The sequence below is a fragment of the Protopterus annectens genome, chromosome 12.part0 (genome assembly GCF_019279795.1).
Source record: "Protopterus annectens isolate FY-2018-M chromosome 12.part0, PAN1.0, whole genome shotgun sequence".
NCBI classification, from domain to species: domain Eukaryota; kingdom Metazoa; phylum Chordata; order Ceratodontiformes; family Protopteridae; genus Protopterus; species Protopterus annectens.
Window position 1 is genome coordinate 1,122,447,355 of NC_056746.1, and position 9,388 is coordinate 1,122,456,742.

Consider the following 9,388-nt stretch of genomic DNA (forward strand, 5'->3'; position numbering starts at 1 on the left):
ATTACAGAGTTTATACAATGTGTTGTATCATTTATATACAATATATAAAGCAATGCCATATGGCTGCACAGTACACTGGTTTTCTGTAAGAAGAGTTTTTTAGTTCCTTCGCTGTAATAGCGGAGAGAATATTTTGTTCCCCCACCTGAGAAATCTATTAAATAGGTGATAATTTAAAGTGATTTATCAATTTAAGTGTTCTACTTTTGTTTTGCATACTTTCTAACAGCAGTATCACTTACTGTAGTGGTAACTGTAATGTGTTTTCTTTGGTAGAATTATTTATTTCTTAGCTGAAACTGTCGAGGCAGAGCTTCTGTTGGCATTCTGAAACATATTTTGTGAAACTTCTCCCCCCATAATGATGTTATGTTAACAGTACTAGAGTAAAGCTGGAAATATTGAAGGATGACAGACTTCTTTTCGGAGACTTGCTCTTATTTTTTCCTGAGTTTCAAATGTGAAAGGATAAAAACAATGTAAATGCATTCACATTCAGGTGTGCAATGTAATTGGAATGTCACTAGGTATGTCATTATTTTATACTTGTCTACTTTTCAAGGAGTTACTGTTAAATTTGTACAGTGGTGGAACAGGTTGTATGTGTGTATTGTGCTGCTAGCAGCCTCATGCTTGTTACTGTTCATTCTTAAAATAGCATGAACAGTGTAACAATTGCATGAACAGTGTATTTTGTTTCTATGGAAATAATTGCTCATTTATGTATTGTAAACCAAGATATGATGGTAGATGTGCTGTCTCAGTTATCCAAAATATTGTAGAATGTCCCACACTGGGTTCACACACACACACACACACACGAAACATTAATACAATACTATTTCATATTTCATACATGCCTCAGATGTACACATCACGGTCTATCTCCTTGATCTACTCCCAGCACTGTCATTCCACCATTTCTCTATCACTCCCAAATAGTTTTGGGAATGCACCTTTGTCCTCTCATAAACTGCACTACATACCTGTCTTGCAATTTTGTAAAAATTTTCTTCACAAAAAAGTTCACATTACATATAGAAGAACTGATGCAATGTACCGAGTTTCATTTTTTCACCCAAGAGCAAATTTGTGTGTGTGTGTTTGTGTGCGTGTGTGTGTGTGTGTGTGTATGTGTGTGTGTGTGTGTGTGTGTGTGTGTGTGTGTGTGTGTGTGTGTGTGTGTGTGTGTGTGTGTGTGTGTGTGACAGAGAGAGACAATGTGTGACACAGCTTCTGTGAGGATCATTACAGTGCTGATTCCTAATTTTATACTCATAGCTAACTTTATGACATATCCACACTATTCACTTACTTCCTCCTCTGCATTCCAAAGACACTACCCATGTACACACTGCCACTCAAAACATTAACAAAAACAGCAGTGCACCACTGTGAACTAACAGTTATAACAGTAAGTGCGACCACAAAAATGAAAGCAATGCAGTCAGCAACTTATAAAAAATATATATTTCATTTAGTAGTTAGCAGCAAAGAAATAGGTGCCCATGGTGGTGCAGTGGTTAGCATTGTCGCCTCACAGCAAGAGGTTCTCCAGTTCGATCCTCGGCTGGGGTGCCTTCTGTGCAGAGTCTGCATGTCCTGTCTCTGGTCGCGTGGGTTTCCTCCGGGTGCTCTGGTTTCCTCCCACATCCCAAAGACATGCTGTAGGTGGATTGGATACTCTAAATTGGCCCTAGGCATGAGTGTGTACATGTGTGTGCCTTCCGTGGAAGGTTGGGTGCCGGGCTGGCAACTTCACACTGTAAAACTCCACTGCCAGTCATGAGCAGACAGGTGATCCGCTGTGGTGACCCCTAATTGGGAAAAGCTGAAAGAAGAAGAAGTTAGCAGCAAAGAAATTCATTGTATCCTAACAGAATCCATAGTATTTGTGATTTCCCAAATGCCTGTCAGTGCTGTATGGAGGAGGTTACACAGCCTCATCAACATTGCTGTCATCTGAGCTTCCTGTTGAACTTAATCAGCATCATCCTGGTTATGATGTAGAATTCTAATGTCAGAAGTTAAACCTATAACTGACATTACTGGTGTCTCAAAAATGACTCAGAATTACTTTGCACTCAACTGACAGCTTTAGTGGAATGCCTTACATGACATTAGGTCAGAAGACATTCCATAGAGGAATACAGGGAGGCAGAGCAGCAGACAATGAAACATAACGGAAAAATAACTTAAAATCTTTTAATAATTCTGGCAAAACCACAGAAAAAGGTATTGTAACAATAAAACACCCAAGAAGGTAAGAATAGCAACAAATCACTTTACAATGAGACATAATAAAAATGTTAATAGATGTATAGAATGTACAAGAAGCTTGTCTATAACATTATATTTTATAATAATATAGTATTGAAAATATATGCATTTTTAATAGAAAGGTGATGTTTCTCCACAAATGATAGGAAAGAAGTGACTCCTGTTATAATCACTGAAGAAAAAATGTTTCCAACACTGGATATCACTTGGGTGTAATATTTTGTGGTATGGTTTCAGGAAATGTGCAGAATCTTATTTATTCAGATTAATAAAACAACTGTAGTTTTCTTTTTTTCTCAGTTTGGTCACATTTGTTTGCTTTCCTTAGATTGTTGCTTCCTCCACAAAATCAGTGGCAAGAAGGAGATGAAAGCACCTTTAGGAACATATATCATCGTTCATTCTTATTGGCGATCACAATTATTTCCTTTGAAAAATAGACAAGAGCAGCATTCTCATTCTTCCACTAGCAACATTTTCTGATGAAGTTGTTTAGCAGTCCATGACATCACAGATTAAAATTTGCATTAGTGGCCACAGTTATATATCCCTGGAGAAACAGAAAAAAAGGGATTGGTGAGTACAGCATGAATATTCTATTTATACAAATATTGCTGCCTTAGTTTTTACATTTTAGCCAAGGTACCAAGGACGTTAGACTATATGTAGTGTGATTTGTTACAAAACAATAGTGCAGCTAGGGATAAAAAAATATATTATTAGTCTAGCAGTAAGAGGAAAGTTTTGGGTGAATAGAAAGACATGTATTTAAAAAGTGAAGGACATATGGTATGGTAATTCCATTTCCTAGGGGACAGATGTAAGTAATTTTTAAGAATGATAAAGGAAAGCATATTGCTGCATCGCAAATTAAAAGGAAAAAAAGTTGCAGATGCATCTAGTTAGTGCATGTCAAAGTAATTAAAACCTGAAGGAAAGGATATAAGTACTAGGTAAAATCTAAGTATTCACTTGTCTGTGAATGTACTAAAAAGTTTAACAGTCTTTACTTGTAGATCTGAAGTGTACTTGGTTCAATTAGCACCCTGGGCTATGAACCATCAGAAGACTAGAAAAAATAAAAAATAAAAACAGCAGCAACAACAAAAACACTTCCCTGTAATAAGCTGTATGTGATTGGCTTATTATAGTTTGATCTAAATGAAAAATAAAAACAAAACAAAAAAAAAAAGACATTCCTTCTACTGGCACACCAATCAGGTTGCCAGATGCATGACACCCCCTCCTTCCAGTCCCAACCATTCAGGTCCTGTTTCTGTGCCCTGCTACCAATCCTCCTTTAACATATTTTTATTTAAAAAAAATAAATAAAAAAAATAAAAAAGCAGTCAGTTGCTACACTTTATACCTGCCTGCAGGAACACTTCAGAGTTAATCATTTAAAAAATAATTTATTTTTAAACTGTATCAAAATTCTTGCTTCAAGTGTAGTAAACATGTTTTAGTTTTAAAAAAAAATAGATGCTGTTTTTAACTTTTAAACTCTAGCAACTGTTGGCCACAATGTAGCAAGCAGTTGCTATAGTTTACACCACACACCAAGTACTACAGTGCTCAGGTTTGACCGCAAATGCAATACCGGCTTTAAAAAGCCAGTATTACATTAAAAAGTGATCGGGATCGGCTGATAGAGCCCAAGACGTGGCACCCAGGGCTGTTGCCCCACTCATCCTGCCCTAGCTACACTACTGATCTAATAATTGATTTAAATTGACTTTTTTAATTCTTATGACTGATTTACAGTTATAAGGCTATCTTTGATTATTGTCTTGAAGTCCAGTTATTTTTGTTCCTATAGATGTCATTGCTGGTGTCACACAGCTTTGAATGTGTGCAGTAATCATTCTTCTACCAAAGGGTGTTCTCAGAATGGTCTCATTAATGACCTTTATGCGTATATGTTATTATTTATTTATTTACTTATTTTGTTATCATTTGTTAACTGGGCAATTAAGATTGACTTTAGAACCTTTACCTCTGTGGCTTACACCATAAAGGCAAGATTAGATACAGTTTATATATGATCAATTTAGGAAAGTGACTCAACAAGCTTGTTTTTGTTGGTGGGGTGAAACTGCAGTACAAAACGAACCTATGGAGATACCAGAACATGTAAACGCTATACAGAAAATGTCCAGGGGTAAGAACTGAACCTTTGACTCTGGAATTATGAGGTACAGATCTTACCACACAGCCATCATTCCACCCACACATATTGTCAGACTGTTTCCAAATCTATCATTGCTGTTTTGTTGTACACCATTTTTCATTTGACAATAATACCATGGCTCCTGACTGCCTTTTTATCTTGTTAATATTTGGCTCACAAAAGAGGTCATGCAGTGAAGTAAGTTCTATGGCTTTTGGAATGCTGAGGAACAATGTGATAAGCAGTAAAAGGCAGGACCTTGACTAGGAAAATTATCAAATGTAGCTGCACAGGCTAATACAGCTGTGGTTTGTATCATCACTGGTACTTACCGGTAAGCCAGAAAGTGTTCTAATGGAAAATGGACCATTTTCAGTCTTAACCCAAAGTGGTATCCAAGGTAAATGCATTGTGGCACGGAGACCATGGTACATCCCTGCTGCTTATCAAGCACATGTTGTAGGATCTTTAACATCCACCTGAGCCACCACCAGAAAGGCATGTAGGACACTTACTAATACAGGTAAGTACCCAGTAGGGAATATTTCAAGCAGTTCTTTTGTCTTCATTACTGTTTGCCTTGCCCTCAGTCCTTTAAGTTATTTTGTTTACAGATCAGACTATTGGTTCTGTCTGAGTTCAAGAAAGAAATCCTGTCAAATGACATTGCATCTGTTATTTGTAGATGATCTAAAACTGTATAGCTCATATTACAAACAACTGAAAGTACAGCTATAAGCTGTTAACCTTTTTAGATGACATGTGGCCTTGGTTGTTTTGTTACATTCAACTTTTTGGAAAGAATATCTTCTTGTCTTGATTATATGAAGTCTGACTTTCTGGAAAGTTGATCTTTTGAAAGACACACAACTATCTCTCTCTCTCTCTCTCTCTATATATATATATATATATATATCTATATTATATATATATATATATATATATATATATATATATATATATTATACGTGTGCATATATGTATATATACATATATGTATGTGTAGATATGTGTGTGTATATATATATATATATATATATATATATATATATATATATATATATATATACACACACACACACACACACACACACACACACACACACACACACACACAAAAAGGCCATACTCTCTCAAAACTTGATTTATTCCTTTATAAATATTAGAAATATACCACATTTGATTTCCAATTGTTCTTTTTCCAGGAGTATTTTATTTAAAAGATAAAATGAATCAAATTCATATTGCAGTTGTAAAACCGGACCAGTTCTATTTAACATATTTTGTTAGTTATCGCACTAACGGTGATGAATATCATTGACTTGTTCACTGTGATTATAACAGATGTCAGCAGCAGTCACCAGTCAGACCTCACTGCAGACTGTAGGGTAATTGAGTAGGTAAGATAGTGGAAGCAGAGTTTCACAACAGAACAGAAAAGAGTTATGCATTTTAAAGGTGTATATCTATGAAGAACATACATTGTTGTTGGGCTGCCACTAGTGAGGTCAGAAAATTTAAAAGAATCCTAGAGTGAATCATAATATACACTAGTGAAGCCAACATAATAGTGAGTATATAGCTATCGAGATGAATTATAGATATGCATAAATCATCCTGCAGTTGTGCAGAGCACAGGTATCTGCAGCCATAGTACCGGCCTTATTTCTGGAAGCCATACACAGAAAGGGAGGCTAGATTGGTAGAAAGTATGAAATGTGCTACTGAAACAGTGAGGAGAACAGAGGAGGCAGAGTGTAAGTACAAACTCAGTCAGTCGGGAATTTACATTTATAAAAATAAAATGATGATACAACATGGATATGTTTTATGCCATGGAACAAATCTAAGATGTGGCTTTGAGGAGGAAAGATGCTATGGGCTAGGATATAAAAGAGCATAGCATTTGAAAGGTGGAACAATTTAGGAAGTACTGGTTTAAAGAAAGAGAGGGAGAAATGGTGGTAGGGCCCTTGGATTGGACTAACAGAATTAATTATACAGTGCAGGTAAATGCAGAGATGGAAGAAAGGATGAAGCATGGGTCAGCTGCTTGGCTGCAGCAGCTGGGTGGACATGACAGACCACAAGGATTCTTCTGTTGCCAGTTTTACATGGAATATCAACTGTACATTATACATCCAAATATCTAAGCTGCACAAAAATGAGTATAAAATATCGAATTGCAAAGAAACACATAACACTGAAAATAAAAATAACTCCACAATTGCACCAACTTGAGGTGACTAAAACTCTCTAAAACCAGAATCACTGCTGACACAGAAAAACAGTATCACTATCAAAGATTGCCACCAAGAAATAGCCACTTAAAAACAAACTTTCCCAGTATGACCCTAACCAGTAAATGTAAAAAGAAAAAAAAAGTGTTTGACCATCTGAGCAATTGACCAAACACTACACCTGAAATGTGACATGTGATGTTCCACACTGCACATACTGATACACGATGTTTCACACTGTGTATACTGATACACATGATGTTCCACATTGCGCATACTGATACACATGATGTTCCACACTGCGCATACTGATACACATGATGTTCCACACTGTACACGTGGACCCAAGTCGACAGCGACCTCTCATTTGACACCCACGTTGCCAAGGTGGTTAGAAAAACATTCTACCTTGCACAGCTCATCATGAAGGGATTCACATCCAGATCCAAGGATGTCATTGTACCCCTATACTCCTCCCTCATCAGACCCATGATTGAGTACAATGCCCCATTTGGCATGTACCTCACTCGGCATTTGCAACAACTGGAGAGACCACAAAAGTACCTCACCAAAAGGATCAAGGGTCTCCAACATATGTCTTATTCTGCCAGACTAAAGAAACTTCAGCTCTATTCAGTAGCATACCGCCTGCTCAGAGGTGATCTCTGCCTGACGTACAAGGCCATGTCCAATCAGGATCTGATGGACATGCTCCACCTCAAAAAATCCAAATCCATCAGGACCACGAGAGCTAAAGACTTAAACCTCGGCACAAGTATGAATAGGACATGCTGGAGGGATAAATTCATAACCCAGAGGCTTCCCATGCTTTGGAACAAGATCCCAGTTCATATTAGGCAGAGCCCCTCACTGACTCTCTTCAAGAGAAATCTTGATGAGTGGATTGGAGATCGTAAGTTTACCCCAGGGGTCACATCTGTGTCACTGCTAGACAGGGGCACAGTAAACTAAATCTATTATATAAGGGGACCTTCATTGTGTCACTACTAGACAGAGGCACAGTATTCTAAATTTATTCTGTACATTTTTTGTACCATTTCATGGGGTGGCAAAAGCCACATCACTATGGCTAGGCTTACAAATGCCCCAGGGCAGATAGCCTAGTACTATACTATGAAACTATGAAACTATGAAACATGCTGATACACATGATGTCCCACACTGCGCATACTGATACACATGATGTTCCAAACTGCGCTTACTGATACACATGATGTTCCATACTACGCATACTGATACACATGATCTTCCACACTGTGCATACTGATGCACATGATGTTCTACACTGCGCATACTGATACACATGATGTTCTACACTGTGCATACTGATGCACATGATGTTCCACACTGCGCATACTGATACACATGATGTTCTGCACTGTGCATACTTATACTTTGCTTGGGAAGTACATGTTGAAGTCAAACAATTGTGCATCAAATGACATCTTCAGGGATCTTATGGGATGCCAGTGCAAGTTTTTTATGGTCAATGACAACATTATTCTCTTGTGTATAATGCTAAAACTAAAGTTTGTGACTTGATTAGGCATAATAAATTCAAATAGTTCTTATCTAGTTTACCATTTATTAGGAATGTAGTGATAGAAATAAAGTAGAAAAAGCAACAATTTAGATTATCAGAAAATATCAACCTCTACCCAAGACTGTAGGGAAAACTTCATTTGAGAAACTGGAACACTAAAGTGCCAAAAAAATAAATTTTTGTTTTTTTCAGTCTGAACCTCCTCTGTGAACTTCTAGCCTCCCCCAGACCCCATATTTATCCATTCCTTCCCATGGGGTGGCAACTCTGTAGTGCATATGTTCCCTTTCCTGCAAAAGTCAGGAGCTGTGGGTGGTAATTTCATCCATGTTAGGTGATTACAATTTTATGTTTTTAGTCCTAGTATCCCCATTGTGGCTGTGACCGCCACATGTTGCTTACATCAGAGGATGCATGCATGCTTCAAAGCATGCTGTCTCTTTTTTACAGTGGCAGAGAAAGAGCAGGTCATGAGCATCATAGCTTAGAGCAATTGCAGACAACCTCCTTCAGCTGAGTGAGACAGAATTACCTGCCTCACTATTAAATCTCCATGCAGCCATCTTCCCATGCCTGCTTCTTCGGTGCCAGAGTAGCTAGTGTCAAACTCTAGTTATCTGGGGCATAGTCAGTGCTTCATTCCAGAAAGCGTTGAAGCTGATGACCATAACAGAGATTCTGTAGATATCAGTTTATTGGTTAGGCAGTATACTGCTTGAATGAATTTGTGTATTTCTGTAGTCATACCTTTTCATGGTTTTGCACAGATTGAACTGGTAAACAGAGACTGACTTACCTTGTTCACCTTTACCACAGGATTTACAAGTTTAGCCACTTTAACTGATGGGAGTGGAAATCCCCTCTTCAGCATTTCTGGAGGTAGAAAAAAATATCTATTTACAAGGAAAATGTATTTATCCAGCTTACACATAAAACAATTTGACACTCATATCACTTAGTTACCACTTTTTCATTCAAGGATGGCTTCATGTTAAATATGATTTGGTCAAAACTACATGACAATGTAAGTCAGAATGGCATTCAGTTGTGTGAAGATGTACAATGCAGTCATTGTAATACATTGGAAGATAATATAAAATAATCAGCACATTATTTTCTTTAGTTCTGTAGTGT

At 37.3% G+C, this 9,388-nt stretch overlaps 1 long non-coding RNA gene across 1 annotated transcript; it reads right to left on the reverse strand.

Annotated features, from left to right (window-relative positions):
* Nucleotides 1-2,191: 2,191 nt before the first annotated feature.
* On the reverse strand, nt 2,192-9,134 carry LOC122817022. Its single transcript, XR_006367139.1, has 2 exons — nt 9,051-9,134; nt 2,192-2,830 (listed from the first exon to the last, which is right to left on the reverse strand). It is a non-coding gene; the product is annotated as an uncharacterized LOC122817022 (long non-coding RNA).
* Between the last annotated feature and the right edge of the window lie 254 nt (nt 9,135-9,388).